The sequence below is a fragment of the Pan paniscus genome, chromosome 18 (genome assembly GCF_029289425.2).
Source record: "Pan paniscus chromosome 18, NHGRI_mPanPan1-v2.0_pri, whole genome shotgun sequence".
NCBI classification, from domain to species: domain Eukaryota; kingdom Metazoa; phylum Chordata; class Mammalia; order Primates; family Hominidae; genus Pan; species Pan paniscus.
In genome coordinates this window covers 11,734,322-11,762,019 of record NC_073267.2, presented here as the reverse complement: position 1 = coordinate 11,762,019, position 27,698 = coordinate 11,734,322, and the positions used below count along the sequence as shown (strand labels likewise).

General features: G+C 53.4%; 2 long non-coding RNA genes across 2 annotated transcripts; both read right to left on the bottom strand.

The window, feature by feature from the left end:
• Nucleotides 1-349: 349 nt before the first annotated feature.
• Nucleotides 350-13,999, bottom strand: LOC134729402 (uncharacterized). Its single transcript, XR_010110474.1, has 3 exons — nt 7,002-13,999; nt 6,380-6,591; nt 350-5,964 (listed from the first exon to the last, which is right to left on the bottom strand). It is a non-coding gene; the product is annotated as an uncharacterized LOC134729402 (long non-coding RNA).
• Nucleotides 14,000-14,114: 115 nt separating this feature from the next.
• Nucleotides 14,115-26,127, bottom strand: LOC129394182 (uncharacterized). Its single transcript, XR_008621349.2, has 5 exons — nt 25,292-26,127; nt 23,092-23,417; nt 18,042-18,137; nt 16,251-16,355; nt 14,115-15,939 (listed from the first exon to the last, which is right to left on the bottom strand). It is a non-coding gene; the product is annotated as an uncharacterized LOC129394182 (long non-coding RNA).
• Nucleotides 26,128-27,698: the final 1,571 nt, after the last annotated feature.

Below are 27,698 nucleotides of genomic sequence, written 5' to 3'. Positions count from 1 at the left end.
GCATGTTCCCTAGAAGCTGACCCTAGACAGGGGTTTGGTGACCATGACATGGTGCTGGGTCACCCCGTAGGAGTCCTGATCAGGGGCAAGGGAGCTGGAATTTTATGCCCACCGCATGTGATTGGTTAAGGGATCCCCCCCTTCTGCCCTCTGGGCAGCGCATGAATTCCTGGGAGCTTCTGCCTCTCCAGGGGTTGCAGGCAAAGCTGGTTCCAGCAGCAAAAGATGGTGCCTGACTAGAAAATGTAGGTAGCTGCTGCTGGCAGAGAAAGTTCCCTGGGGGGAGGGGTAAAGGGATGGGGGCTAGGGGAGGAATCTGGGAGGAGCTTGGGCAGCGCCTGCGACAGCAGCCGAATGCTCTCCATTTGACCTCTATTTCTGGAAAACATTTGCTTCTCTCCCTTCCCACAGCCGCCCTTATCTGTCACCAGGACACCCAGGAGTTTCCTAACTAAACTCCCTGCAGCTCCATTAACTGCTACCTACCCAGGAGCAGAGGGACTTTCTAATGCCTATCTGAGCCAATTTTCTAGATCAAGCCGATTTTCCAAATGCCAATCTAGCCACTCTAACCGCCAGCCCTCCGGTGGGCTCCCCCAGCCCTTAGAGGTCACAGACTCAGCCGCCCCCAGGCACAGGGAGGTGCCATGAATGAATGAAACCAGGGTGGCCACTGCAAGCCCATAGCCCTCCCCAGATACCTGTTTGATGGACACAGCAGTTGAGAAATGCGCCTCACCTCTGAGAAGATGACATCATAAGTGTGATGATGGACTGGTGTGGTGCAGCTGTAGGGGAGTGGAGGGTACAGGTCCCGTTCAAAGGAGGCAGCCTCTGCTCGCCTCCAGCAGATGGTTCTTGCAGGGCTGAGGGACAGCATGTGCGAAGGTCCTGGGGCAGGAGCGGGGCACAACCACGGGAGATGCAAAGGAAGGCCAGTGGGGCTGGAACACTGGGGAGGGGCTGGGAGGTGGGGGTAAAGGAGGGGTGAGGGGCCTAGACCCTGCACTGACAGCAAGCCAGGTGGGCTGGGGGGCAGAGCAGTGTGATTCACGCCAGAGGAGATCAGGAGATCACCTGTGGTGTGGGCAGAGTTGGGATCATCGAGGAGGGGCCAGGAGACCAGATGGGAGGTTTCTGCCATGGATGGTCCAGGTGGGAGATGAGGAGGTGCGGACCCGGGCGGTGGCCTCAGGGAGGAGGGGATGAACGGGCTCAGGGTGTGGTGAGGAGGCCTTGCTGAAGGGCCAAGTGTGGAGCCGGGAATGGCTGTGGCTGCATGTCAGTGGACTCGAAGGCTGGAAGCCATCTACTCCAGAGTGCATCTCACTGCTGCTTCCAGGAGCCCTCAGGGCACCTGGGCAAAGACTGTCCTGGAGGGTCGTAGAGCCCCTTGGGGAGGGTAGGAAGGGCACCCGGGCTCCCACCCTGTCAGTAAGGTCAGATCAGCCCCACATCAGTTCTGGGGTGCAGGGGGAGGGAGAATAAAGAGGAAAAGGACCCAGGAAGCACTACATGATCCAAGAAGGGGCTGGGCACGGTGGCTCCCGCCTGTAATCCTAAAACTTTGAGAGGCTATGGTGGGAGGATCACTTGAACTGAAGTGTTCAAGGAGTTCAAGAACAGCCTGGGCAACACAGTGAGACCCCCATCTCTACAAAAAGTTAAAAAAAATTGTTTTAAATAGAAAAGCTCCAAGAAGGGGTGGAATCCCTAAAACATCTCCCACGCTGCACACCCAGGTGCTGGTGCTGGGTTTCCTCACTCACCTGCAAGGTGGTGTGAGGGGGGCTGGAGTCCGCCATTGCAGGCTGAGGACTCAAAAGCTTGGAGACGGAAAGGCCCTGCCCAAGGCCACCCAGCTAGAGGGAGAGGGTGTCATCCCCAGTGCAGCCATGAAGCCCCCATCTCTGCTTCCTCTTAAAGCCATTCAGAGGCCGCCTGCCCCCGTCACCAGCCCCCTGCCCTTCTGTCTTCAGCAAGCCCTGGTCACAGTCGTGACTTGCCTGAGACTTTCCCTGTCCTGGCCTTGCAGGGTTTGGTTCTGATTCTCAAAGCAAAATGGCCTCCTCTGTTGCTAAAATGTCTTCTAGGAGGATGGCGGGTTCCCAGCGGAGCTGTTGTGGGCACTAGGGCAGGAAGGAATACACAGGGGGTGTACCAAAGAGCTGCTTACCATCTTCCAGGCTCTCTGCTGAAGGCCGTGCGTATTCCCCATTTTTTTTTTTTTTTTTTTGAAACGGAGTCTCCCTCTGTCACCCAGGCTGGAGTGCAGTGGCGCGATTTCTGCTCACTGCAACCTCTGCCTCCTGGGTTCAAGCGATACTCCTGCCTCAGCCTCCTGAGTAGTTGGGATTACAGGTGCCCACCACTACACCTGGCTAAGTTTTGTATTTTTAGTAGAGATGGGGTTTCACCATATTGGCCAGGCTGGTCTTGAACTCCTTACCTAAAGTGATCTACCCACCTCGGCCTCCCAAAGTGCTGGGATTACAGGCATGAGCCACTGCACCCAGCCTGTGTTCCCCATTTACGGAGGAGGAAATGAAACGCGGTGAGGCGAGGAAGCAGACACAGACAGAGCCCATTGGAGCCCTGGGCCCCTCACTCAGTTTTTAAATTGTGTGATTTGGAGGAAGAAGAAAATCAAGTACCTTATGCAACTCTGTGTCCCAAGTTTTCATCCCTAAAATGACCCCACAGGATGGTTTCAGGATATTCTTCTGCGCCCAAGAGATGAGGCTCAGGGGACTCTGGGGGATGAGGCTGGTGCTGTTTGGGGTGCAGGGGTGAGCCCCTGAAGCAGCATCCATCCACTGCTTCCTGTGGCCAAGCTCCTTGCCCAGGGAACTCCTGGGCTGGCAGGAGGTGGCCGGGTGCCCTGTGTCTCCTCTCCCCATTTTCCCAGTCCTGTTGACTTTTCCTCCAGACCCCAGCTGTCCCATCTGAGTCCTTCTTTCTGTCTAGACAGAGGTGGCCCTGGCTGTGCCTCTCCTTTGGAACCCATGGCCCGAGGGGCATGCTTGGCAGTGGTATGGAGTTGACAGACCTGCTTTCTATTCCATTTTTTTTTTTTTTTGAGATGAGCCTTGCTCTGTTGCCCAGGCTGGAATGCAGCAGTGATCTCGGCTCACTGCAACCTATGTCTCCCGGGCTCAAGCAATCTTCTTGCCTCAGCCTAAGTAGCTGGGACTATAGGCACCCACCACCATGCCAAGCTAATTATTGTATTTTTAGTAGAGATGGGGGTTTCACCATGTTGGCCAGGCTGGTCTCAAACTCCTGACCTCAGGAGATCTCCCTGCCTTGGCGTCCCAAATTGTTGGGATTGCAAGCGTGAGCCACTCAGCCCAGCCCTGTTTTCCATTTCTGAATCACATCTGCAAGTCTGTGTCAGCTTAGCTGGGAGGCAAGGGCAAAAGTCGGCCCTGGTGGGGAAACCCTGAGAACGAATCAGGGCTGTCCAAGTGTGAGGCAAGTGACATGTCCAGGCAGTCATGAAATTCCAACCTCACTTCCTCTTTTTTTTTTTTTTTTTTTTTTGAGAGACAGGCTTTCACTCTGTTGCCCAGGCTAGAGCACAGCAGCACAGCCTTGGCTCACTGCAGCCTCGAACTCCTGGGCTCACGGGATTCACCTGCCTCAGCCTCCTGAGTAGCTGGGACTACAGGTGTATACACCACCACACCCAGCTAATATTTTAGCTTTTGTAGAGACAGGGTCTCATTATGTTGCCCAGGCTGGTCTCAAACTCCTGGGCTCAAGCGATCCTTCCACCTCAGCCTCCCGACATACCAGGATTACAGGCATAAGCCACCATGCTCAGCTCAACCCCACTTTCTTATGATCATGGTAGGTCACCCAAGCCTTCAATGGCTCCCCAGGGCCAGTCACACTGAATCCCAGGTCTGCCCTTGCTCATTGCCGCTGCCTTGATCTTCTTTCTGGCCTCCAGGACTGTCTGCTGGGACCATTGCAGTAGTCTTTTGCCTGGTCTCCTACTCTCCCAGTCTTGCCCCATCTGGTCTAGCTTTTCCTCCTAGCAGCAGACTGAGCTTTCTGGAACCCAAATCTGACCACGTCCCACCTCCACTTAGAGTATGTCACTGGGTCCCACTGCCCGCAGGCTGGCATCCAAGCTTGCTCTCACCCTGGCATTCAGGATCAGCTGCCTTGGATCTACCCCCTGCCAACAGCTCCCCACCGAACCCCACACTCTGACCCAGATGAGCCATCATCCCCAACACTCCCTGTCGTGTCCCGGAAGCCTGACCTTGACCCTGGTCAGCTGTTTCCCACAACCCGAATGCACTTGCTGTCCTTCCCATCAACATGGGCTCCTCCTTCAAGGTTGGTCCCAGTGGTTGTCCCCAAGAGGGGCCTCCAGGATTCTTAGTGACAAGTGACAGAATCCAAATGTGGCTCACTCAAGCAGAAGAAAAGGTATTAAACAGATATTGGGGTATGCAAAACTCCCAGGAAGGCAGGAGGATCCCATGGAAAAGGGGAGCCAAGACGTCACCCCTATTCCTACCACAGAGCCAGCCTGGTGAAGTCCTTCTTCTTCACAGCTGCCAGGAACTCCATGTGGCCCAGGCTCCCTCCAGAAAGAGTCCTGGACAGGACAAGCCTCCAATTCAAACTCCAGAGCAGGTGCCTCTGATTGGCAGAGTCCAGTCACATGCCATGCCCTAGCTGCAAGGGAGGCAGGGAAAGTGGGTGTGGACTATTTGGGCTCCTCCCATGGAAGGCGGGCTCTGCTTGCCCATTGTCCTATGTGGGAGGAGTTTCCTAACTCTGGGGTGGGAGTTCAGGGAGTTAGGGCTCATAGACTAAGGCTCTGTGCCTCCCCAAACCTCAGCATTCCCCATCTCAAGAGAGGCACAGTCAAATATCTGGTCACTCAGTCCTTGACACAGCCCTCTGCTGCACCCCAAGTCCACAGGTTCGACTTCCTGTGTGTGTCTTGCACCCATGGGCATTTCCACATCTCTGCCTCCTTCTCTGTGCAAGCTTCCGTGATGAGTCTCCCATGCAGTGGAGGAGACAGTCACTAAAATGATGAGGACAGCCCAGTGTGATACATGCTGTGATGGGGACATGCAGGGAGCCTAGAGGAGGCACCTGGTCCAGCTGGGGGCATCTGGGAAGTCTTCCTGGAGGTGACACTGCTGAGTGTTGGAGAAAAAATAGGAATTATAGAAACAAAGGTGTTAGGCCTTGTGCAGTGGCTCACACCTGTAATCCTAGCAGTCTGGGAGGCCAAGGCGGGCGGATCACGAGGTCAGGAGTTCGAGACCAACCTGGCCAACATGGCGAGACCCCATCTCTACTAAAAATACAAAAATTAGCTGGGTGTGGTGTACATGCCTGTAATCCCAGCTACTTGGGAGGCTGAGGCACAAGAATTGCTTGAACCCAGGAGGCAGAGGCTGCAGTGAGCTGAGATCGTGCCACTGCACTCCAGCCTGGGTGACAGAGTGAGACTCGGTCTCAGAAAAAAAAAAAAAAAAAAAAAGAGAGAGAGAAAGAAAGGTGTTGGAGGCATCCTCTCAGGCTGAGGCAACAGCTTTACAAAGCCACAGAGGTGCAAGGGGGAATTCCAAGGAGTTCTGGCATCACCAGGGGTAATGTGTGAGGCAGAGTTGTCAAGAGATGAGACCACTCAGGGTGGAAGGTACCCAATCACTGCTGGCTTATGGGGCCTGGCTTTGAGTGAGGGCTAGGTGCCAGGGCAGGGGAGTGGCATGGTCAGATGTGAGCTGAGAACGACCCCTAGGAGAGCCTGACCTGGGGAGCAGCCAGGGGTGTGGCAGGACTGTGGGGACCAGGAGAGGGACTTGACCTGGAAGACTCAGCTGGCTTCTGGTGGCAAGCAGAAGTTTGCCACTGCTGCTGCGGCATGTCTGGGCGAGGCAGAGAGACGTGGGCAAGTCCCTGGCCCAGTCTGGTGTCCTCAGTTTCCTTATGTGTAAAGAGAAGGGTGTGGTGATCTCCAGGCCAGGGGCTGAGAGCCATTGAGGCCACCTACTTCCTGGTCCTGTCCGCCCCACTCCCACGATGTACCAGGAGCAGGGGATGCAGTGACAAGAAGTGGAAGCCACAGCCCAGCTCTCATGGGCAGTGGGTCCGGGAGTAGACATGCAGTGATGACCTAGGTCTGGGCTGAAGAAGCTTTTCCCAGCAGTATATAGCCCAGCACGCAGGAGAGATGCACCAGGAAAGGGATCTTAGCCGTTGACAACTGCCCTCCCATAGCAGCCCCACTGGGGCCAGGTTTCTTGGGACAATCGATGCCATCATTCCGGGAAGCCTACCCCAGGAGAGGCCCTGATTTCCCCCCATTTGCATAGCCACAGTAACAGGAAACAGGACTCACATTGCCTCATCAGTGCGGGCTGGGCCAGGCCAGGCCAGCTCAGGGCTCAGCTTGGATGTCCCAGCCTGGGCTGCCTCCTGGACAGCTGGCAGAAGCCCCATCTGGGCACTCCATCCGGTGGTGGCCAGATAGGTGGCCCGGGAGCTCCAAGGCTGTCCCCAGGCCCACCTGGATGTCCGACATGAAGGCTCCAAGCAACTCAGCTACATCCCCTGGGAAGGAAGGGGGGCTGTCAACAGTGACAGCTGGGTGCTCTATTGGGGTCAAAGTGCGCCGAGTTACTGCCAAGCTATCCTGGTTCCCAGAAATGATGTGTAGAACTTCCTGCCGCAAGGAGTGTGCCTATCTGCTACCTGGCCCCCCTCCATCCTCTCCCAGTTTCCCCCAGCTCCCTTCCAGAAAGCCAGGCTTTCAGCAGGAAGAGTGTTTCTCGGATGCTGTTCACTGGGTGCTGGGTGTGACCCAAGGCTCCACATGCTGAGCTGGATCCAGAAACCAGGAGTTTGGGGTGCAGAGAAGGGGCAAGCCTGAGTTTAGCCTCATCAGAGCCAGGTGCCCCTGGATCCCTGGACCTCATGGGCCTCAGTCCTCCCACATCTGCCATGGGGATACTTGTGACTACCTCTCAGCGTTGACAGGAGGCACTAAAAGGGAAGGCGCTGTAGCAGTGCTGGTGACTGCGATCCTAGCGCTCACGTCTGCCTTAGTCCCAATGCTCCGGCCGTGTTGGGGCAGCTATTGAAAGAGAAGCCAGATTTCAACATTATATGAAGAGACAACGTGGTGGAAGGTTAGCCCTGACCAAGACACCCTGTGGACACAGCCTGACCTGGGTTCGGATCTTGACTGTGCCACTTGCTGGCCATATGACCCAGGGTGAGCTCCTCAGCTTCCCTGAAGCTCAGTTTCTGCATCTGTAGAATGGGAATGAATAGTGATGCCCATCAGTTAGGGCTATGGTGAGGAGTTGATGAGACACTACATGAAAGAGACCCGAGAAAAGGGAAGGTGTGGTTGAGGGTGTCACGAGCCCACCGAGAGGATGTAAAGCTCAACCCTATATCGGTTCCTGTGGCAGAGGCTGGGGTTATGGAAATGAGCCCCCGTGGCTGTGTTAAATCAACCCCCCAGAGAAGTCAGAGGCAGTGAGGAGGCAGGAAGCACTCGGTCCTAGACTAGGGATCCAGAGGACTAAGGAAGGCAAATGCCTGGCCAGGGACATCTGAGGAGGCTTCCTGGAGGAGGGGATGTCTGAGCTAGTGTCAAGGATGGACAGGTTTGGCCACCAACGTGAAAGGTCACATCCCAGGAGAGCAGCCAGCTGGGGCAAAGGCAGGGTGACCAGTGTTTCTCTGCAGGCGTCGGAAGGACAAGCCACGTGGTTGAGAGATCACCCACTGCCTCCCCCACAGACCCCTGACTCCACCTCTCAGAGCCCTGAGCCTCCAGTCATGGGCACAGCCATTCTCTCTCTCACTCCAGGTCTTCAGACCCCTAGCAATGGGGATGCCCCCTTTCCTGGCATCACAGGCAAAAGTGGTGGCACATACCTGGTGGTATGGACCCTGTCCTTCTCCATGGGCCCCTGCTGTTCCTCCTCAGCATCATCGTTGCCAACACTGTAATTTGTAACTATTTTCTGGTCATTTTTCTATGCAAATAATTTTTGAACGAACAAAATGGGGTTATGGTTTCCAAACTCTTACAACTTGCTTTTTCCTCTAAGGATACACATGCCATGAGCATTTTCCCAGGGAAGCAATACTCCAAATCACCATTTTATTTTATTTATTTTATTTTGAGATGGAGTCTCATTCTGTCACCCAGGCTGGAGTGCAGTGGTGGCTCACTGCAACCTCTGTCTCCCGGGTTCAAGCGATCCTCCTGCCTCAGCCTCCTCAGTAGCTGGGATTACAGGCATGTGCCACCACGCCTGGTTTTTTTTTTTTTTTTTTTTTGAGATGGGGTCTCGCTCTGTCGCCCAGGCTGGAGTGCAGTGGTGCAGTCTCAGCTCACTGCAAGCTCTACCTCCCGAGTTCACGCCATTCTCCTGCCTCAGCCTCCCCAGTAGCTGGGACCACAGGTGCCTGCCACCACGCTGGGCTAATTTTTTGTATTTTTAGTAGAGATGGGGTTTTGCCGTGTTAGCCAGGATGGTCTTGATCTCCTGAACTTGTGGTCTGCCCGCCTCAGCCTCCCAAAGTTCTGGGATTACAGGCGTGAGCCACCGCGCCCGGCCTACGCCCGGCTAATTTTTGTGTGTTTAGCAGAGACAGGGTTTCACCATGTTGGCCATGCTGGTCTTGAACTCCTGACCTCAGATGATCTGCCCGCCTTAGCCTCCCAAAGTGCTGGGATTATAGGTGTGAGCCACCTCGCCTGGCCTCCAAATCACTATTTTAATGGCCCCATGGCATAGATGGACTGTCATGAATTTAACCAAGTCTGTAATCTCAGCAAACATTTCTTCAGGAGGGTAAGATGTGTGCAGCCAAGACTACAAGGGTCCAGAGTCCTTCGGTTTTGTTTCTGACTCCACTTTTTTGTGTTTAAAGAGATGGGGTCTCACTATGTTGCCCAGGCTGACCTCGAACTCCTGGGCTCAACTGATCCTCCTGCCTTGGCCTCTGGAGTAGGTGACTCTACTTCTTAGAGCTGTGTGACTGTGGACAAGTTACTCAACCCCTCTGTTTTTCCTTGGTTTCCTGAAAGATGAGAAACAGAGGAGCCCCTGCAGATGCCTAGTCGTGAGACTCCCTTGAGCTCTTGGGTGTGTGGTGCTTAATGAAGCGCAGCGCCCTGGAGACAGACAGGAGGTGCCACGTGGATGGGGTAAGGGGTATTGTTGCTGTTTGTTGTTGCTATTTGGGCCAGGTGTTGATTTTACAGTCTGGAGAGTGAAGGGCTGATGCCAAGTGGCAGGAATGTTCAGAGTGACTACGAGGGTTCAGTGAGACCTTGGTGCTTCTTCCCCTCCCTGGCCCCTTCCACGGAAAGCATCTGAGTCCCTTGCAGGGGGCAGGTCTCCAAATTCCCAGAAACATCTGGGACTGGTTGGCCTCACAGGCCAATTACACCAGTGTCCCAGGAGTCTAGAAAGACGTTCTAGAAAGACACTCTCTGGGGAGAAAACCATACTGAAGTCTGCCCAAAATGCCACCATCACCCACCCCCTCCCTCTGGGTTCAGCACTGCCCTCTCCCTGGGTTCCCCTTTGCATGTTAAATTAATGCCCCAGAGAGGCTCTGCAGACGGCCCCAGTGACGGCCACCACTGGAGAGAGAGACTCCCTGGATGGATGGACAGATGGATGCAGCCCCAACTCCCCCACTCCCACGGGGCCCCAACCAGAAGGCAAGAAAGCCCCTACCCAGCCTCCAACTGCTCAAAATCCCCAGCACCAAATTCCCCCAGCCTGGGGATCGCCAGGAGGGAGCCCTGCGTCCCCAGTGTTGGCCCCACCTCCCTTCCCCCAGGGGGCAGGTGCAGCCTAGCTCTGCTCTAGTGTCCCCTGGGCACTTCTGTTCCCAGACCAGGAGCCTCCCTCGGCCCCAAGCCTGGGCACCCCAAGGCTCTCCCAGGCTTGGGTGGCAGCGTCCCTGGCTCTCCTTTGCAGGCTGCTCAGCCTCTCTGAGCCGTGATTTTCTGCAAAATAGGAATAATGGGACTATTAGATCGAATGACACATGAGATTGCCATTTTTGTGGGTCAAGATCAGACAGGCAATCAGCAATTTCCTATGGTTTCAGCAGACGGCTGCCTTCGGTAGGGAGCTGAGGACTAAATGAAGAAACAAACGAGCAGCCCTGGGCACAGAATTTGGCCCAACAAACTTTTCATTGTGATTCCTATTACTTATTGTGGTGGATGGGGCTATCCCTCTCCCACTTCAAGGATCACCAAGCCCTGCCACTCGGACGAGGCTCCCTCTGAGGCCAGGAAGGGGCCAGGGGGCCCTTCCCGAGTCCTGCCCACAGCCCCTGACTTGCCAGGCTGGACACTCCTTGCTGAGTCTTTTAACTGTCATTTCCCCCGAAAAGCCCTTAATCACCCTCTGCAGGGCCACGGGGAGGAACTGGGAGCTGCAGGAGCTGCAGGCCGGCCTGCAGGAAGATGACTCAGGGGAATCCTTCGATCCCCTTGGCACGATGTGGGGGAGTGATTAAGGGGGGCGTCACAGGTGTGCGCCATGTGTCCGTCACCTGGCCGCTGAACTTTTTCTGAGCTGGAGCTGCTGGAAGCTGACTCAGGGGGTGGGCCTCTCCTGCCCTCCTTCCCCTCCCCCGGGCCAGGTCCCCTCTCTGTGGTGCTGGGAGGCAGGCCCTGAGCATTTCATTCATTGATTCATTTCTTTCATTTGTCCATTCATTGTTATCAGATCGATCAGTGGCTCACTTGTGTGACTCATCTGTGGGTCTGGCCCTTCATTCATTAGTAATAAACTCCATGACCATTCGCCCAGCCTGTCCTCTGGGCCAGCTGACTTGTCAAGTGGGTTTTCTCATTCAGTCCTCTCAGTGCCCTGGAGGAAGAGCTATTATTACCCCCATTACATGGAGAGGAAAACTGAGGCATGGGAAAACTCACTAACGCCCTGTGGAGTCCGGATTCAAATCCAGACCTGCTGCTGTCTCTAGAAAAAAAAGTCACCGTCCCCCAAAGCTGTGCCTCCCCTTCTGTGTTCCTGTAGCCTCGTGGCCAGGTAAAAGTTACCCAGGCCAGCCTCACCCCACGAGAGCAGGGACCTCAGCTCACCACCTGGGTCCAGCACAGGCTTCCTCCCCTTGACCCTGGGAGAGTCGAGTGTCTCTTTAGGCTAAGTAAGAGCCCCCAAACCTGAGTTCCATCCCCTATGGAAAGCCAAGCCTTCCCCTGCAGATCTCTAATTTCCAAGGACTCACGTCCTCACAGCCTCTCCAGCCCCAGTCTCCCAAATGCACGGAACTGGACCGGTTTTCCTATAGTCCCACCTCTGTACATGGGCTCCCTCTGCTCCTTAATCCCGTGGACCCCAGCAGAAATGTCAGTTCTTCCCTGTATCCCTCAAAACAAAACTCATGCTCCCATGAGGCATTTGTGAGAAGCAGTGGTGACTGAGGATTTGGGGGTGTAAACGGGAAGGGGGTTTTGCAGCCACAGAGCTGCGATTTCATATTGACATCAGATCTATAAGCCACTCCAGCACAGACCACCCAGATGGACCTGCTGTGCCTGATGCTCTGTCTGTGGATTCTCCCGTGTGGTGGATTTTTCTGGTGGTTTCTAAGCTTTATTGTGAGCTCATCTTCAGCGGGGAGATTTGCTGCGTGTGCCTGTGCACGTTCGGGCTCCCACACCCCTCAGGACGAGACGTTTCCCAAAAGGGATGCGTTGAGTTTGAGTAATACTCCAGGGATTTCACCAGCTGGGGACCTGCATTCACACTGAATTCCCGGCATGAGATTCCAGCAACCCAGAGTAGAATCAACCCAGACCTCAGTCTCCCCTGCCCTGCCCCACCCCCACACTCCCAGGCTCAGACTTTCAATTTCTTAGACTTCCCGCTATCCAATCTCGGGCTGTTCCTAGGCTGGGCAGAGGGTGATGTACCTTCCCATGGGATGGGGGAAGCCCTTCAGGGTCCTGCCTTCATACTGGGGTTTCTGTTCCTGCTCCCACGAAAGTCACGACCAGGGATCAAGGCCAATCTGAGTCCCTTTCCCCTTCCCCACCCCACCCTTCCACCTTGAGTTCCATTTTTATTATTGACCCCTGAATTTGCTTTTCTTTGAGCTTTTTATTTTTCACTTTTTTTATTTTTGAGACAGAGTCTCGCTCTGTCACCCAGGTTGGAGTGCAGTGGCGTGATCTCGGCTCACTGCAATCTCCGCCTCCTAGGCTCAAGGGATTCTTGTACTTCCGCCTCTCGAGTAGCTGGGATTACAGATGCGCACCACTGTGCCTGGCTAATTTTTTGTTTTTTTAGTAGAGATGGGGTTTCGCCATGTTGGCCAGGCTGGTTTTGAACTCCTGACCTCAGGTGATCCGCCTGCCTCAGCCTCCCCAAGTGCCGGGATTACAGGCGTGAGCCACTGTGCCTGGCCTCTTTTGAGCTTTTTAAAAACATTTGTGGCCGGGAATGGTGGCTCACGCCTGTAATCTCGGCACTTTGGGAGGCCAAGGCAGGTGGATCATGAGGTCAGGAGTTCAAGACCAGCCTGGCCAAGATGGTGAAACCCTGTCTCTATTAAAAATACACAAATTTGCCGGGTGTGGTGGCACGTACCTGTAATCCCAGCTACTCGGGAGGCTCAGGCAGAGAATTGCTTAAACCTGGGAGGCGGAGGTTGTGGTGAACCAAGATTGGTGACAAAGTGAGACTCCATCTCAAAAATAAAATAAAATAAAATAAATAAATAAATAAATTGCAATTATTTATTTAATTTTTAGAGACAGGGTCTTGCTCTGTTGTCCAGGCTGGAGTACAGTGGCACAATCACAGCTCACTGCAGCCTCAACCTCCTGGGCTCAAGTGACCCTTCTGCTTCAGCCTCCTGAGTAGCTGGGACCACAGGTGCGTGCCACCATGCCTGGCTAATTTTTTTGTTTTTTGGATAGAGATGGGGTCTCGTTATGTTGCCCAGGCTCTTCTTAAACTCCTGGAATTGAGCCACCCTCCCAACTTGGTCTCCCAAAGTGCTGGGATTACAGGCATGAGGCACCAGACCCAGTGGGGGCTTATCAATAGATATTTTTAAATCAGTTTCATTGATCCTGTATTAACTAGCTCCCTGGAAACCTCACCATGGCTTCCCACTGCCCTCAGGCTCCTGGAGCCCTAGAGGCCCCACACATGACTTCATCATTTAACTTGCTTAATGCCAGGAAGGAAGCATTACTGTGTCCGAGGTGTGGATGAGGAAACTGAGGCATGGAGAAGGTGGTGATGTCGAGGAGGGGCAGAGGAGCCCTGTCTGATGCAGGGTGGCACGGGGGGAAAGGAGACTCAGAATCCAGGCCTCCTGCTCAGTCCATCCCCCTGGGTGCCAGTCCCCAAGCTGTCTGCTGTAACCGAGGGGGTTGGGACACACAGGAGCCACTGCCTGAGTCTGCCTAACCACTCTCTCCCTTCCCCAGAAGCAGACACGTGGTGAGACACACCCGGTCACTGGCACCTGTGACTGGCAAGTCAATACTGGGTGTGGCCCTTCCTTCTAGGAATAAGCTCCCTAGAGCTTTCCTTCACAGAAGTGGGCAGGGTCCTGCTCGTCACAGTCTGTCCCCCGGCCAGACAAAGGGCTCCATGCCTGGTCTCAGCATTCCCTAAGCCCACAGGGGACCCTGTCGTGGAGCTCCTCTGTATGCCCAGGCTGTGCAGTCATCCAGGTTTTGGCAGTGAGGATGGAGGGTCAGCGATTGAGAGCTTGAGCTCTGAGGTCAGGGGGACTGAGTCCTAAGCATCTCTGGGATCTCGGGCAGTTTGCTTTCTCTCTCTGACCCTCGGTTTCACCATCTGTACAATTAAGCCAATGATAGCACCCACTTCATGGGGCATAGTGGGAGAGACAGAAACTGTAGGAAAAGCACTTGGTCCCTCTCCTCTCCTTTTTCCCCTGCCCTTCCCTCCCCTCCCCTCCCCTTTCCTTTTTCCTTCCCTCCCTCCTTGGTTCCTTCCCTTCCTTCCCTCCCTTCCCTCCCTTCCCTTCCTCCCTTCCTTCTTTCCTTCCTTCTTTCCTTTTTTAAAAAAAGACAGGGTCGTGCTCTGTTGCCCAGGCTGGAGTGTAGCAGTGCGATCACGACTCACTGCGGCCTCTAACTCCTGGGCTTAAGCAATCCTCCCACCTCAGCCTGTTCAGTAGCTGAGAATACAGGCACATGCCACCCTGCCTGGCGAATTTTGGTACTTTTTGTGGAGATGGGGGTTTTGCCCAGGCTGGTCTCAAACTTCTGGGCTCAAGCGATCTGCCTGCCTTGGCGTATTCTTACGCTAACCTGCCTGGGTCTTGGGTTCTTTGTGAAATGGGGGAACAACAGAGCCTGCTCCTAGGGTCGGAGGGCAGAAGGAGCTGATGGGTGGGAAATGCATGGAGCAGGGCCCACTGGCGTGGGGCTGTGCAGGGCAGCTTGTTTCTCTTCTCTCCCGACGCCCATTCCTGCTGATGGCCGGGACCCTGCTCTTGTCACTTAAAGGTCTCTATGCTTTCGCACAGTCTCTTTCTGGGTTCACTCTTTCGATTCAGGACTCCTGTTTTTGTTTTCTTCCCACCCCATCCCTTTCCCTAGGGGTGGCGTCCTAATGGGAGAGGGGTCTTCTGAGCCTCTAGTTGGCTCTGGGGCTGTGCCTGGCCTTGGGTGTCCTGGAGTGGAATCTGTCTGGCTGTGGCTGGTCCCACTGTGGCATTCATTCTGGGCAGCATGGTTCTCGGGTTTGCGGCCTTCTGGAGTGTGGGAGACATTGCTAGATCCCCCAAGGTGTTCAGTTCTCTCCTCCTGGGCGTGTACCCCCTTGCAGGTCAGTGTGGTCCTGGGCCTTGCTTCACGGAGTGAAATGTGAGCAGAAGCAACCTGTGTCTTCCTGGGCTGTCGTTTCAGAGCTGGTGGCTCTCTCCAGTCTCCTTCCACTGTGGGAAGCCCTGAAACCTCATGTTGAGGCGGCAGCACTGTAAGAGCGTGAGGCCTCCATCAGCCTAGGAACCTGAGTGACTATAATGGGCTCGGTCCCTGCCACCCCATGCGGGACACGTGGTGGGTCCAGAACCACAGCCCGGCTGTGCTGAGCCACTGTGAGTTGAGGCTTGACTCTGCAGCACAACCTAGGCTGCCCTAACCAAGACACACAGACACCCAGGCCTCTCGCTGGTTCTGGGATTCCCAGGACCTGGGTGCAGGGGGACTTCCGGCCTTTTCTACACGCCTCTCATAGGCCGTGGGTACTGGGTGGGCACAGTCTCAGGCCCACTCTCAGCCTGTGTGTTCATGGGTCGCTCCCAGTCCCACCAAGAAGCAGCTCACAGGCTCCTCTGATTTCCACTGCACCTGCCCACTCCCATCCTCTGTGGGCTTTCACAGCCCACACACTCAGGGTCCAGCCAGGGCTGCTGTCTTCCTTTCTTCACCTCCCCAGAACGAGCAATTCCCACACTCCCTACCTGGTATTAAAATGATCTTTGGCCAAGCACGGTGGCTCCCACCTGTAATATCAGCAATTTGGGAGGCTGAGATGGGTGGATCACCCGCGGTCAGGAGTTCGAGACCGGCCTGGCCAACATGGCGAAACCCCTTCTGTATTAAAAATACAAAAATTAGCAGGGCATGGTGGCGGGCACTGTAGTCCTAGCTACTCGAGAGGCTAAGGTAGGAGAATCTCTTGGACCCAGGAGGCGGAGGCTGCAGTGAGCAAAGATTGTGCCACTGCACTCCAGCCTGGGTGGCAGAGAGAGACTCCATCTCAAAAAAAAAAAAAAAAAAATCTGCAAGTCTGATCTCCTTTCTGGACTCAATGTTCCTCCAGGATTGTCCCACTTACCAGCTGTGTGACCTTGGGCAAGTTAACAAACCTCTCTGTGCCTCATGGTCTTCATCTGGAAAGACATAACATTGTTGGGAGAATTGAATACATTAATACACATAAGGCACTTAGTAAAGCAATGCCTTTTACTTGTGTTGCTTATCTACTGCCACATAACAAATTATCCCCAAAGTTTAACAGCTTAAAATAATAAACATTCATGATTTGGCACTGCTTCTGAGGGTCAGAAGTCAGGGAGTGGTTTCTCCAGCTGGTTCTGGCTCAGCCTCTCCCATGAGGCTGCAGTTAGGATATGGGCAGGGGCTGCATCATCTGAAGGTTTGGCCGGGGCTGGAGGCTCTGCTTCAGAGATGGCTCACTCACCTGGCTGTTTGCTGGAGGCCTCAGCTCCTTGTCACATGGGTCTTCCCACAGGGCTGTTTGAATGTCCTCGTGACACGACAGCTGACTACCCCCAGGGAAAGTGACCTGAGAGAGAGGAAAGAGGAGGCTGCAATGCCTTTTATATCCTAATCTTGGATGTTACACATCATTGCTTCCACATCTATTCATTAGAAGTGGGTGCAGTCTACACGTAGAGGAAGGACAGTTAAGCTCTATCTTTTGAAGGCAGGGGTGTCAAAGAATTTGCGGACATATTTGAAAGCCACCAAGTTGTCCAGGTGCGGTGGCTCATGCCTATAGGACCAGCACTTTGGGAGATGGAGGTGGGAGGATTGCTTGAGCTCAGGAGTTCGAGACCAGCCTGGGCAACATAGCGAGACCTCTTCTCTACTTAAAATAGAAAATATTAGCCAGGTGTGTTGGTGCATGCCTGTAGTCTTAGCTACCCGGGAGGCTAAGGTGGGAGGATCACTTGAGCCCAGGAAGTCAAGGCTGCAGAGAGCCATGATCGTGCCCCAGCACTCCAGTCTGGGTGACAGAGTGGGATCCTGTCTCCAAATAAAAATAGAAATAAAACCACCAAGCTGCTGAATCCACATGGGTTGCTGTTATTACTGCCAATCCTCTTGCTCCTTCCAAGGGGCCTGAGCACAGTAAGTACATAATGAATGCTTATTGAAAGTATGAGTGGACTGGGCATGGTGGCTCACGCCTGTAATCCGAACACTTTGGGAGGCTGAGGCGAGTGGATCACTTGAGGTCAGGAGTTCGAGATCAGCCTGGGAAACATGGTGAAACCCTATCTCTACTGAAAAATACAGAAATTAGCTAGGCATGGTGGTGCATACTTGTAATCCCAGCTATTCAGGAGAATACCCCTGCCCATATCCTAACTGCAGCCTCATGGGAGAGGCTGAGCCAGAACCAGCTGGAGAAACCACTCCCTGACTTCTGAGGCATGAGAATCACTTAAACTCGGGAAGTGGAGGCTACAGTGAGCCGAGATCATGCACCCCAGCCTGGGCGATAGAGCGAAACTCTGTCTGGAGGATAAAAAAAAAAGGAAAGAATAAAAAGACACAGGAAGTATGAGTGCATGAATGGATGTGGGAGTGAAAAACATGAGCTAGAAGAGGAAGGAGAGGAGGCAGAAGGGAGGAAATGGTGTGAGGGGGAGGAGGGGCTGTGGGTTGTGCCTTCTGTGTTTGAGGCTTCAGCTCCTTTCCCTCCCTTGGCCTGGGGTCTGCCTACCCATCACCCTATCCCAGCCTGACCCCCAGGCTCCCAACCCTCTGAACCTCTGCCCTCCATCTGCCCCCTTGAGCTTGCTTTGGCACGAGACAGCCCCTGTTCTTGCTGTGGCTTCTGTGCCTCATGGTTCTAACAAGGCTGCCCCAGCCCCATACATCACCTCCTTAGGAGAACAGATCCTGAGGGGGGAAAATATCTTTCTCTTCCAGGATCTTTAATTTGTCAGGGAGGAATATCTTTTCAGGAAGCTCTCCCCTCTCCATCCAAAATTCCCCTACTCCTTATATCTCACTGGGTAAAAGAAGGTCACATGCTTACCCCCTGGACCAATCACTGGAAGGAAAAGAGGATGGCGATGATTTCTCCCTTGGTGCTGGGCTCAGTGCCTGGTGTACACAATGGGGCTCTATGGGCAGAGACATGCATGTGGCTGCTGGGCAGGCACTGAGGGTGACTGACCCCAAAAACCATGAACAAAGGGCTACAGGGGGCAGAGCTGAGGGGCTCCCAACAACTCACAGAAGCCTGGACCTGCTTCCCCAGGGAGCTGAGGCTTGAGCAGGGCTTTGAAGGATGCATGAGTTCACCAGGCCCAAGAAATCGCCTGCAAAGGCTCTGAAACACAAAATAGCAAATGTCAAGGTAATGAAGAGCCTCTCGGAGGCTAAGATAGTTGAAAAGTAAATCAACAGTCCAGCGATTAGACTGCCAGGCTAAGGGGCTCAGGTCTAACTTGTAGGCCATCCTTCTTCTAATTCAAGTCTTTAAAGTACCACTTCTGTGGTTTAACCATGGCTGAGCACCATTATTTAACAATTTATTTAAAACGCAACACTTTTAAAAGGTAATTTCAACTTAAAAGGACACCCCACAATACTCTACGAGCAGAACACCAGCCCAGCTTGCCACAAATAGCAGGTAACTAAATAAATGCAATGAAAATAAAACAAGGCCAGTGTGGTGACTCACACCTATAATCCCAGTACTTTGGAAGGCCAAGGTGGGAGGATTGCTTCAGGCCAGGAGTTTGAGACCTGCCTGGGCAACATGGTGAGACCCTGTCTGTACAAAAAAACACAAAAGTTAGCCAGATGTGATGGTGTGCACCTCCCAGCTACTTGGGAGGCTGAGGTGGAAGAATCCCTTGAGCCTGGGAGACAGCAGTTACAGTGAGCTGAGATTGCACCACTGTACTCCAGCCTTGGTGACAGAGTGAGATCCCATCTCCAAAAAGAAGAGGAGGAAGGAGAAGGAAGAAGGAAGGAGGAGGAGGAGAAGAGGAGGAAGAGGAGGAAGAAGAAGAAGAGCAGGAGGAGGAGGAAGAGGGAGGCAAAGAAGGAAAAGATGAGGAGGAGGAGGAGGAGGAAAAGATGATCATTATGATAATGACTGATGATGAAGAGAAAGAAGAAGAGGAAGAGGATGAAGAGGAAGGGGAAGAGAGGAAGAGGAGAAAGAAGAAAAGTTATGATGCAGATGGGCCAGGCACCATGGCTCACACCTGTAATCCCAGCACTTTGAGAGACTGAGGCAGGTGGATCACCTGAGGTCAAGAGTTCAAGACCAGCCTGGCCAACATGATGAACCCCTAACTCTACTAAAAATACAAAAAACTAGCTGGTGGTGGTGGTACTTGCCTGTAATCCCAGCTACTCAGGAGGCTGAGGCAGGAGAATCGCTTGAACCTGGGAGGTGGAGGTGGCAGTGAGCCGAAATCATGCCACTACACTCCAGCCTAGCCGACAGAGCCAGACTCCGTCTAAAAAAAAAAAAAAAAAAAAAAAAAAAAAAGATGATGAAGATGATGCCAGGGAAGACAAAATGATGATGGTGATTTTTGTTTGTGGAATAACAAAGGCAAGTAGAATAACAAAGGATAGGCTTGGCTTTTAGAAAGCGTTTCTCACAATCACCTTCTCACAGCTGAAAAGCATGAGAGGAAGCTCTGTGAGTAGCCACTGAGCCTGGAGTGTCCTAGGTGGGTGGCTGGACCCTGCACTGGGGCTGCTTATGGGGCTGCCTGTCCAGGGACTGCAGCTCCCTAAAGGCAGTGGTAGCTTCTTCAGCCCCCTGCCCAGCCTGGGACAATCCTGCCCAGAGGGTCATGGGACTGCAAGGCACCTCTCAGTAGCCACTCCCTGAAGCCAGAGACAAGGGCAACTGGTTTATTCACCAATCTTGTGGCACGTCAAGGAGAAAAGGGTCACTGTATGAGTGCCTGCTGGGGGCCAGCCACTCATGACCCCTCTTGGTGAAGCTGGTGTGTAGACTTTGCACACAGGCACTCTGGAAGGAAGGTGTCTGAACTTCCATCTTGCAGGAGGGGAAACTGAAGTTCAGAGATGTCCAGTCACTTGCTCTTGGTCACACAGAAAGTTGGTTGTAGAATCAGGAGTTAAAACCATGCTTGTCTAGCCCCAGGGTCTCTCTGTACATGTGTGTACATATGTGTACACACATGCATTGCACACCTGTGTATGTGTGTGTGTGTGTGTGTACATGTCTCTGGGAGCCCTCCCCTGTGAGACTGGTAAGCTGGACTTTTGGCAGTCACCTCCTAGCTGACCTCCTGGCCTCCACCCTCACCCTGCCCCAGGGTGTTCTCCAAGCAGAGGTCTGAGTGGTCCTGTTAAAACCTGGGTTGTGCCACAGCCCTCTCCTCCCAGTCCTCCAGGGCTCCCCATCCTTCTCAGAGGAGAGGCCAAGGTATCCTCTGTGGCCTCCCCGGTCTTCCCCATCATTGCTCTGACACCTCTACCCTTACTCTCCCTGGCTCCTCTCCAGCCATGCCAGTGCTCGCAGCTCCTCCAGGGTGCTCCAGGGCCTTTGCACTGGCTGTTCCCTCTGCCTGGGGTGCTGCCACCCCAGACATTCATGAGGTTCTCTAACTCACCCCCTTCAATCTCTGCTCAAAGTCCTTTCTCAGAACAACCTTCCCTGACCTCCTGGTTTAAAATGGTAGCTCCTTTCTTCCCCTTACTGGCCTGCTGATCCCCCTTCCTTGGCTGTATTTTTATAGAATTTACCTATTTTTAATTTTCTTTGTTGCCTATGTCCCCTGCTGGGAGGTCCTTCCCTCCCTTGTCTGAGTCATTTACTGCTGCCTCCCTAGTGACCTGTACAGTGTCTGGTACACAGTATGTGCTCAGTCAACGTTTTTTGTTTCTTTGTTTTTTGTTTTTTTAGACAAAGTGCCACTCTATCACCCAAGCTGGAGTGCAGTGACATGATCTCAGCTCACTGCAACCTCCGTCTCCTGTGTTCAGGCGATTCTCATGCCTCAGCCACCTGAGTAGTTGGGACTACAGGCGCATGCCAATACACCCAGCTATTTTTTGTATTTTTAGTAGAGACGGGGTTTCGCCATGTTGGTCAGGCTGGTCTCAAACTCCTGGGCTCAAGTGATTCTCCCACCTCAGACTCCCAAAAGTGCTGGGATTACAGATGTGAGCCACTGTGCCCAGCTAAGTTTTGCTGGATAAATGTTCAAGTCCTGGGAGAAGCCAAGCCTTCCCTCTCCACCTGCTGAAGCCTCCTGGGGAGGGGCCCGAGGATGGGGCTTTCTAGTTCCCACCTCTCGTGACAGATGCCATCAAGGCCCAGGCAGATGGTGCGCTGCGCCAATGGATTTTGGCAGCAGTTACCCTGAAAAGGGCTGTTCCCGCTTGGGCAGATTGGCAGGAAAAGCCCCAAGTCAATAAGGGGTGGGAGATAAGCATGTTCGAAAGAAGCCACTGAGATTGGGTGGGCTCCAGGCTGTTCCTGTGAATCTGCAGGGCAACCCAAGGTGGGGGCGGGGTGGGGCAGGTGCCCTGCTGTGGCACCTGGAGCTGGCACAAGGCCTGCTCTGGCCCTGGTCATGGTGTGGGGTGGGGGCTCCTTCTGTCTTTGGCTGCCTGTATCTGCTCTGTGAGAGGCAAAGGATGCCAGGCCCAGGGCACTGGACCAGGCTCGTGGACTCCTGCTCAAGGCACTGCCGACTTCAGATTTTAGGTCCAAGTCCCAGGGGGGACTTCGCTTCTGAGCCAAGTGGCCCTGGTTCAAGGGTTCGCCATCTGTAAAATGGGGATAATAATAGTCCCAGCACAGCAAGGTTACTGGGAGTATGAACTCCGATTAGGCGTAGAAACTGCTTAGCTAAGCCTGGCCTGGAGGAAGTGCCCATTAAGTGGGAGTTTTTGCTGCTATTTTAGCTGCAGCAACACTGCCTCATAGCTGTGTGACCCAGGATCAGTCACTCAGCCTCCCTGGTCTGGGTCTCAGTTGCTGTTCTGTAAAAGAAGATGATACTACTAGAAGGCTTCCCACCATCTACAAGAGACTCAAAATAGGCAGGCTGATTGAGGCTGGGAAGCTGCTGGGGGCCTCACCTGGAACAGAGGAGACTCCAGCCCTGGAACGTCAGACCTCCAGCTGGGATGGACTAGGGACAAGTGGAGGGAGTGGGGCCGCTGGCTGTGGGAATGTCGAGGATGGAGAGGGGAAATCTGAGGAGGCTTCTCAGAGAAGGTGAACTCTGAGCTGGGCTGTAAATCGGGAAAGATTTAAAATGTACAACATTTGGCGGTGGGGAGGCCCATTTGGAGATGGGCACTTGTGTACATCGCTGGTGAGAGTGTCAGTGGTCCAATATTTTTGGAAAGCAATCTGGCAATTTGTAGCCAGAGTCTTAAGATGGTTTACCTTTCTATGATCTAGTAATTCCCATGCTCAGGACCTCTTCTAGGGAGGTAATATAAAATGTGGATAGACCAAGAGGGTGCATAGCTAGCCACAGGGATACATTCCCTGCAGCAGAACTTGTTACACACTTTAGAAATGGAGTTTCCATGGCCAGGCTCAGTGGCTTGCACCTGTAATCCCAGCACTTTGGGAGGCTGAGATGGGCAAATTGCTTGAGCCCAGGAGTTTGAGATGAGTCAGGGCAACATGAGGAAAACCCATCTCTACTAAAAATACAAAAATCAGCCGGGCATGTTGGTGCATGCCTGTAGTCCCAGCTACTCAGCACACTGAGGCAGGAGAATTGCCTGAACCCGGGAGGCAGAGGTTGCGGTGAGCTGAGATGGCACCACTGCACTCCTGCCTAGGCAACAGCATGAGACTCCATCTCAAAAAAAAAAAAAAAAAAAAAAAAAATGGAGTTTCCAGGATCGTGGAGAAATGATGAACCATATCATGTCGCGCTGGGTCAAAAGCATGACATGAAAAGACACCCACTGTGTTATTTCAATTCTAAAATGCATAGAAAAAAGACCAGAAAGAAATCTGCCAGGATGTCCACAAGAGTTGTCCTTTAATGGTGAGATTATGGGAAATACTGTTGTTCTAGACTTTGCCAAATTGCCAGGAGAGCTGTGCAGTCCTTTTGGCAACCAGTTGCAGCAACACAGCAAAAGAGAAAAATGAAACCCGGCAAAGGAAGAGGTGACGGCAGCTCAGGTAGACACCGGGCACACGGATGGTTTGTTTGGACACTTGTTGAGCCGCCGGCCTGGCCAGAGACCAAAAGCTGTCCTTTACCCGTCCTCTCCCTTGTGGCCAGTCCGACCAAACCTGTCAATTTTACCTGCTGAACATGTTGCAGGTCACCCACTTCAGCTGTGACCTGTCCCCACTGACATGGGCTCCTCTTGATCACTCGTCACCTGCAGCTCCGGCCATCTTCTTGCCAGCCACATCCAGCCATGCGGTTTTTTTTGTCTAAAACACTTCAGTGTGTGCCATTGCCATTGGTCCCTCGGCCAAGCTCTCCAGTGTAGCTTTGAAGGCCTCTGGGGGCTGCCCAGGCAGGCCCTCTGGGTATGGCACCGTCACGCTGCATTCCTGCCTTTCTAGCTGGCTTCTTTACCATCTTCCATCTACGCCATGCCCAGCCTGGCCCAGGAGCTAGTGCTGCAGAGTGGAGCCAAAGAACAAACACGGGGATTGAATGAACAAGCGGAGTGGTTCCTACCATCCGCTGGGGCATGCAAATGGGGAGAGGGAACCCAGGGAGCGACCCATTTTCCAGATGAGGAAATGGAGGCCTAAGAAGTTAGTTTCTGTGCCCTGTGTGCAGATGCCACAGCTGGGAAGTCATGGTCTGCCTGTCTGTTGTTAGATCCTGTCCTTTGTGAGGGCAATGGCTGTGTTCAGGTCACCTCTGTGTCCCCAGGATGCAGCCCAAGCAGGCACACAGGCAGAGGTGGAATGAGAGAGTGAGGAGGCCCTGGGTCTCGGCCCATAGGGCAGCAACTTGAATATTTTTAGCTGCCTTCTTGGGGAGGGGACATGCGGGTAGCAGTGGAGAGTGCTCAGGAGGGTGGCCTCAGTTTACCCACAGGGGCTGGGCTAATCAAATATTGAGCTCCCTGCACCTGACCCAGGGGTTCGGAAGGGCTACTGGAGGTGAAGGGGTCAGGGTAAGGAGAAAATACTGTACCAGCCACCGATCACCAGTCTGCCCCTAGACCCAGGTGTTGGGGGAGCTGACAGGGTGGGGAGCCCACACCTGCCAAACACTAGTCTGTACTTCTATCCAGGTGGACAAGGGCCCAAGATCCTCACATGTGATTTTTAAAGAGAAGCCAGGAATCCAGGTATTTGTACCAGATCCCCGACGTTTAAAAGCTTGGCTCAATGGTTCTTTTAAAAGCCTTTGATGGCTAAACGGAACACACAGAGGGGCTGCACTGGACCCAGGGGCTGCCCATTTATAACCTCTGGTTTGGGGGCTGTGGCTACTGTGTTTGGGGTCTGGTAGCGCCTCCCTGCATCCACTCCAGGTCCCCAGGCCCCCACCAGTCTTCCAGCCCATGTGCCTGTTGAGTCTCCAATTTTCTGTCCAAATGAGGAGCTCACTCAGGAGCCATCTCAGCTCCAGGCGAGGCAGCTGGGAGGAAGCAGGACCTTCATGGCATGGGACAGTCCTCAGCCAACAGGGCATGAGAGTTGGGGGATAAATGCCTGACCTCCTGCCCCTCCCAGGACCAGTCCCAAGGCTCATCTATGCAGCTCTGCAGAGGGGCTCCAGAGAGGCTGAGTATCAAGTGCCCCCAGCAGTGTCTGGCGGTGACCAGGCCAGCTGTGCCCTGTCTACTGGCCTCCTGCCCTTCTCTCCCAGCTCCCACTCCAGCTTCCTGGGGCCACTACCCAAATAAACCAGCTGCACTGTGTCCTCCTTTCAGGCCTCTGATGTCAGGGGTTCCCCAAACGAAAGCCATGAGATTTTGCTCATGGCAAAGAAACAAAAATCCTTTGAGGTGTGACAAACGCCAGGAAAGAAATGGGTGGCAGCTGCTGATGGAGGAAAGCAGGGGTCTGACGTCAGAATAGTCCCTGGAAGTAACACTGATTCTGTGGACAAAGGATAACGACAGAGGATGGGTGCAGGTGCAGAGGTTGGGGAGGGGGCTGGAGGGAGGAAAGGCAGGTGCCAAGGTCCTGGGAGGGGAATAAGTTGAGGGGTCTTCCAGGACAGGGCAGAGGGCTTGTGTGCTCCAAGTGGTGGGGTGTGGCCAAGGTGGGCTGCAGAGGTGGGCCAGGCTGGCTTCTTATTTTGGGTGCTGTATCAGTCAGGATTCTTCAGAGAAACAGAACCAACAGGAGATACAGATAGGTAGGTAGATAGGTAGGCAGGTATAGATATATAGATTTACAGGCTGGGCACTGTGGTTCATGCCTGTAATCCCAGCACTTTGGGAGCCTGAGGCAGGATGATCACTTGAGGCCAGGAGTTCAAGATCAGCCTGGGCAACATAGTGAGACAAAAAAAAAAAATAAATTACCAAGTGTGCTGGCGCATGCCCGTAGTCCCAGATGCTCGGGAGGCGGAGGCGGTAGGATCGCTTGAGCCTGGGAGTTCGAGGCTGCAGTGAGCTTTGATGGCAACACTGCACTCCGGCCTGGGTGACAGAGTGAGACCCTGTTTCTAAAATAAAATGAAATTAAAAATGAGATTTACAGATGCCCCTCAATTTACAATGAGGCTACATCCCAATAAACACATCCTAAGTTGAAAACAACTTTAGTACCTCGATAAACCTGTCATAAGGTTGAAAAATTGTCAGTTGAACCCTTATAAGTTGGGGGCCATCTGTATTATGGGAATTGGCTCATGCAATTCTGGAGGCCAAGGGGTCCTAGAATCTGCTGTCTGCAAGCTGGGAGGCCCAGGAAAGCCAGTGTCGTTCCAGTCCAAGCTGGAAGGCCCGAGAGCCAAGGCCTCTGATGTCCAAGGGCAGGCGAAGATGGACATACGGGATCGAGCAGAAAGCAAATTTTACCTTTTTCCTCCTTGTTTTATTTGGGCCCTCAATGGATTGAATGGTGGCCGCCCACAGTAGTGAGGGCGATCTTCTTCACTCAGTCTACTTGTTCAAATGCTACTCTCTCCCCCAGCCCCCACTTTTTTTTTTTGAGATAGGGTCTCACTCTGTCACCCAGGCTGGAGTGCAGTGGCCAATCTCGGCTCACTGCAGACCTCTGCCTCCTGGGTTCAAGCGATTCTCATGCCTCAGCCTCCTGAGTAGCTGAGACTATAGGTGCCCACCACCACGCCCAGCTAATTTTTGTATTTTCGGTAGAGACAGGATTTCACCGTGTTGGTCAGGTTGGTCTCGAACTCCCGACCTCAAGTGATCCACCCACCACAGCCTCCCGAAGTGCTGGGATTACAGGCATGAGCCACCGCGCCCTACCGCAAATTCTACTTTCTTGCAGAAACACCCTCCCAGTCACACTTGGAAATCATGTCATGCCGCTATCTGGGCACCCCTTAGCCCAGTCAGGCTGACACATAAACTGAATCATCACAGCTGCCCCTGAGGATCAGCTGGGGACCTTAAACAATTCCAGGGCTCAGCTGTACCCCACAGGTGCTGGCTTTGTACCTGAGGGGGTACATGTACCTGAGGGGGCCTGGGCCTGGGCTGAAGCCTGTTTTTCTGGCTGGGCCGTTGGTGAGACCCCCTGGCTGAAATTGCATGTGCCAGGCTGGGTACTGGTGCTTGATTTACCTGCCCCCACTTCATCTACACAAGCAAGGACACTGCCAGAAAGGTTCCCATTTTACAGATGAGGAAATTGAGCCTCATGCGGTGTCACCATGTACTCAAGGCCACAGGGATGGGGAGCATTGGTGCAGGGACTTGAACCTTGTCAGCAACTCCAAAGCCTGCACTGCCACCTACTCCACCCTGCTTGAGGTCTCGCTCGTCACTGAGATACCAGCAGCAGCTCGGTCTCAGCTCAGATACCTGTGGAGGGTTGGGGGACACAGAATTTCTGATGGTGGCAGAGGAAATCCCTCAAACACTCCTACCCTTGGCAACCTGGCCCGGGCAAATTCTCCTGAAGATCTTTGGCTGGCCCTGGTAAGGCCTGGAAGACACCAGAGTGAGCACACATAGGGAGAGGCTGAAAGTTAGGGCCATGGGCATGGAGAACTGAATGGAATTCAGGCTTTAAGAATCTGGAACTGTATCCAAGAATGACTTCATCCATCAGTCCATCCATCCATCCAACATACAGGCACAGAGAGCTCATGGGCCAGAGCCTGCACCCAGCTCCCACAGAACAGGTGAAAATAAAACACAGTCGTTGCCTGTGGGTGAGTCTATTGGAGAGGGAGAACTGAAATAAGAATTGCAAGGCTGGGCGCTGTGACTCACGCCTCTTGTCTTAGTGCTTTGGGAGGCTGAGGCAGGAGGATTGCTTGAGCCTAGAAGTTTGAGATCAGCCTGCGCAAGTGAGACCTTGTCTCTATGAAAAAATTAATAAATTAACCGGGAGCGGCAGCATGTGCCTGTGGTCCCAGCTCTCTGGGAGGCTGAGGAAGGAGGATCGTCTGAGTCCAGGAGGTGGAGGCTGCAGTAAACTATGATCGCCCCACTGCTCTCCAGCCTTGGTGACAGAGCTTGACCCTGTCTCCCAAAAAAAAAAAAAAAAAAAGAATTCCACAGTTCGCAACACACTGTGATATGTGTGTGTCATAGTGGCATCTCTGATCTGGGATAACATTTAGGGGTACAAGGACTCAGACTTAAATACTCTAGTCCCAGAGTGAGCTGGTTCTTTTCTTCTGTCAGCATTTTTTTTTTTTTTTGAGACAGGGTCTCACTCTGTTGCCCAAGCTGGTGTGCAATGGTGCGATCTCAGCTCACTGCAACCTCCACCTCCTGGGTTCAAGCGATT